Consider the following 4,862-nt stretch of genomic DNA (forward strand, 5'->3'; position numbering starts at 1 on the left):
ATGGCCTCTATTGAAGGAAAGCTTGCGACCCTGCAAGCAAATCAACAAAAGCTTCAGGCCGACATTTCAGGAGCAGTGACCGAGAAGATGGTTGAAGAAGCAAAGCAGGTGGCTGCACAGTGCATTGCCGAGGTTGCGGTCATACAAGTTGAACTGGGAGGTCTTCGTGCTAAGATCTTCGCGCCCGTAGAGTGACTCAAGGGCAAGTTAGAATGTTTGTGTTAGGGGGATGTTGAGAACAAAATCCCCCAAGGACAGTTTTGGGGCTAAAAGCCCATGTTTTGGGTTAAATTTTGTAATAAAGTTGTAAAGTATCTGCATTTTGTGGTCGTGGAGCACGAAGGTGTCATGAGTCATAAAGGGTTGTCCGCCCTTATTTTGTAAAGTGTAAGTTGGATGTAAAGATATACCCATGGTCTGTGGACCATGGGATTGTATAAAAAGAGCTAAGTAAGTAAGCTCTAAGTAGCTTTTAGAAGTAAGAAGTCTTAAGTGATAAGGAGGAAGTCTTTAGAGAAATCTAAGTTTCGGGTCATAGCGTAGGTAGAGGCTCTGCAGCTGAGTGCGCAAAGGCCTAGGATGGAGGTCTGCAGCTGAGTGCGTAGACCCCTGCAGCTGTGTGCGCAGGGCAGATAGAGTCTGTAATCATCTAAAGATATCAATAAAGAGAAGCAATCTACAAACCCTGAGCCTTTGTTTCCTGTTAATGCATCTTGTCATATTGTGTATGGATTTCATTTACAATGCTTATGTGATGCGCGAATGTATTTAATTACGTTGATTAATGGAACACAAGTAAGAATATTTGTTTATGCGGTGCTAGCTGTGATTGTTTAGTAAGATAAATAAAACACTTAAATATAACTTGGGACTCGTACAATACGTTGCCATAGCAGTGAAAAAGTACCTGAATTGTAGGATAGGGCTACACGAAAGCCAATTGTACTCCTTCGCGGAGGTACTAAAGAGCAGAATAAAGGGATAAACTAACAGAGCCTAGAACTTAGCGACCTACACGGAAGCAGGAATAGAGGGTACAAACTTACATCACGACCATCTCAAGGTGCGAAAACTTGGTTCCAGCAACCCCCCATACTACTTCGGGTGAGACTTCGGTCTACACTCTGTGGGTTGATGCTGAAAGGGCCAGTAGTGCAGGGATTTGTTTAGCTAACTAATTTTGAACCTGGGTTAGCCCCCACGCAGCCAACAAGTGTGTATGTTTAAGGGTGAGATAAATATACAAAGGAGAGATGGAGAGAAGGGGGTAGAGAATGAGAGAGAAGGTGAAAGGGAGGGATATAGTAACCTAGTTAGAGAGAGAGATGGAGTGATTGGGGAAGAGGGAGGATTGTAGGGCAAAGAGAGAGAGAGTATTGGATGAGAGAGAGAGAGGGAGAGAGAGAGAGAGGTAGGAGAGAAAGGGAGAGTGTTGGCTTATTGGGGCCTGACCTAGGTTCGGAAGTGTATTAGCCAAACAAATCCCGCACCACCGGCCCTTTCGATAACAACCCGTGGAGCGCGGACTGAAGTCTCACCCGAGGTAGTAGGAGAGGGTGCTGGAACTAGGTTTCCGCACCCTTGGGATGTCTAGATGTGGTCTAGAGGGGTCGCAAACTGATCTGCGCCCTTGCACCACTCTGCACTGCTGTCAGGCTTCCGCATAGATCCGCTCCAATGAACTTTATTATTAATGAGTTATTATAGAGCAGATCTATTCCTTCAGGTCTTTAAGAAAACATTTAACAGTAATAACCAGTGTGCGCAATCATACATATGCATAAATTCATAAGCAAATAGATAGAGTCGTGATAAAACACATAGTGATTTAGAAACTCTTATCTTTATTTGTCTCCTGTTCAGTACAACCAGATCCGCCCTGTGCACTCAGCTGCAGGGGTCCGTGCACATAGCTGCGGACTCTACCAGGCCTCTGCGCACACATCTGCAGAGCCTCTATCTATCTACTAACACCCTTGACTCGGACTTACAAACGTAAAGAGAATATTGCATTCATAAACCCATAACATTCAAGATCCAAAACCAAAAACTACCTTCTAACCTTAGAGCCTTGCTCTATTTATACATTCCTATGGTCCGCGGACCATGGGCAGGCCGACTTACTATCTATTTTCTTACATTATTTTCGGGTGGACAACCCTTTGACTTGACTCATTACAATTCACGCTCCGCGCCCAAAACTGTTACGCGGGGGATTCGCTACCCAACAGGCCCCCAACACAATCATCGTGACTCGTCCCGAGTCACTCGGCTGGTGCAGAAATCTTCGTGTGAAGGTCTACCAACAACTTCTGTGCTTTGCTTACGCTCGCAACAAATTCTTCCGCCATCTGTTGTACCTGTTGTACGCGAGCCACCAATGCATCTGTATTAGTTTCAGGTGCTTGTCCGGGTTCATATACTGCCTGCTTGTGTGCTAACTTTTCCTCGATGTTGGTGGAGACCGCGAATGCCTCATCAAGACAAGGCTGGTTGTGCTCTTTAAGCACTTGTTCCTTCTATCGAGCGACGTCAACTTGTGCCTTGAGAACTTGGGCCTCCCTCATTTTGGCCAATCGCTGCGTGATGGTGACCATTTGCGCAATCCCCCGGACTTTGTCATAAGCCTGTTGTAACTCCCGTGCTTTTGTCTCTACCTGTTGTAGTGTTGGGTCTTCCTGAAAGGATGTGAGCATAAGGAGGGATTGATCCAACAATCCCGAGCAATCTTGGACAGAGCGCCCTATCACTTCCAATCTTGCTTGAATTTCACCGCGGCACTGCTCTCTAACTTCTAACGGTGTAGGCGGTTGTGCCTTCATCCTTAGTTCCACAATTTGTAAGTTTAATTCCCACTGAGCTTTTTCGGCCTCCTCTTGGTTCATATGGAATCCTGCGGCCATGTGATGAATCCTGTTAGCTATTGGAAGTTCCGCTTGCACAACCAACTTTGGTACCTTGCTACAGACCTCCGCCACGGTCTGTTCCAATTCCTTGTTGTGTGCGACCAAGTCATTGCACTGTAGACTGACACGCTCCAGATTTGTCCTGCGCTCCATTAAGATTTGGAGGGCACAACCTTCCCTGGCATGGAGCCCAACGGTTACCCCATCCTGCAGTTGGTATAGGGTTTCTCTAGGAAGGGCAACCAAATTCAGCCCCCAACCCCTCATGTCACCTTTAACTTCTGCTACGATGGCACCTGCTAGTAATACTAAAGTGTTCATGGTGGAGGCGCGCACCATATGCTCCGCTACAGTTATACCTTCCGCGAGGGTCAGAATCATCCCTCCTGGGGGTCGCACCTGTAACGCTTGCAACTGTGCCCTAAGCTCCCCCAACATAGTTGTCTGCTCTGTCATCATCTCATGCAGAGCACCTTGAGTGACATCATGCGCCGGTTCGCTGCTGTCCAGAAAGTCTTTCTCCAAGGTCTTTGCTGTCTTTGTCTTTTTGCATGTATGTGGTTGCTCCTGGGTGCTTAGTAATTATGACATATGGTAAAATTGAATGCCCTGATTTGATGGATTGAGTTACGTGACAAAGAAGTAATGTTGTGATCATGATTCTTGAAGTATGTTCCTAATAATTATTTGACACTAACCCTTGATGAAAGATTCATGCCATGATAGCATGGTGAAGTAGTTGATTCTAACATATACGACCATGATGAAAATGTGGATAGAATCTAACTTTATGATCTAACAAATGTGCTGATGCAAGATAGTATTATAGTAAGGTTGATGAGTACTTGAATGAAGATGACTGAAGTGGCTTCCCATTAAGAGGGAGAATATCTCCATAAGATCCTTACTCCTATTACAATTGCCATTATATGTATATTCTTTACTATTGAAATAAAAACTATGGACATTAATAGACAAATATATGACTGTGTTGATCCAACAAAATTTTTCTCTGGGAAGAGAGAGTTTTCCTTTACTCTAAGCCTCAGTCATATGGAAGAAGGGTTACAGGTGCGACTATAGCCTTTCGCCCCCATGGAAGTAAGGTCAAGGGTGTGACTGTAGTGTCTCAAACGCTTGCATGGAAGGCCTATGGGTGCGATTATGCCTATTGGACACAAGAATGAAATTTTTTGTATAAAATTCGAAGTACACCTGAAAGATGCCAGGCCTACAGATGTGAAGCAAACAACAAAAAGTTCTGTGAATAGGAAAGTTTTAATTTTTACTATAATATGAATATATAGTCTAAACGTGTGTTTGCATTTGACCGGGACATGCATATAAATATGCCATTTTGTTTGAAGTTTGTGCTACAAGAGTTTGACTTATTTGGTTGTTTAGTGTAGATAAGCAGTGTTTGAAGTTTTGACATCATGCTTGATAATGACTTAGAACCTTGACTTGATGTTGAGAGATGTTCTGGACTATATATCTCACTATGATAACTAATTTGGGATTTGACCTAATGACTAATGATTTTCCTTTATGACAATGCTATGTGGGTATAGTGGCTTTCAGTGAATAATATTGGTATTCGATAATGGCTTTATATTTTCCTCCTCGTTCTTAGCACATTGGTTGAAGTATTGACATTTGTTATTCAGTGTGAAGTAATCTGACAATGAATGGATTGAATCGACATAACTTATTCTTGGTGAATGCATTTGCATCTAGTGACTTATATTATGCTCATGAGGATGACTTGATGGAATTTTGATTGATATTGTTTCATAAATGGCAACTTGCTCGCATGATAATAGATGAAATCATGATTTGATGAGAACTCTATTTGTGACCAAGTCTAAATAATTTGATACAAATGATATTGATGAGTTTGATATTAGTTTTTATCTAACAACAATGATTCATGTAAGGCTAAGCATATTTCTTTGA

This window comes from Pinus tabuliformis, chromosome 8, assembly GCF_031772625.1.
Source record: "Pinus tabuliformis cultivar Carrire ecotype Pingquan chromosome 8, CPIR1, whole genome shotgun sequence".
Classification (NCBI taxonomy): domain Eukaryota; kingdom Viridiplantae; phylum Streptophyta; class Pinopsida; order Pinales; family Pinaceae; genus Pinus; species Pinus tabuliformis.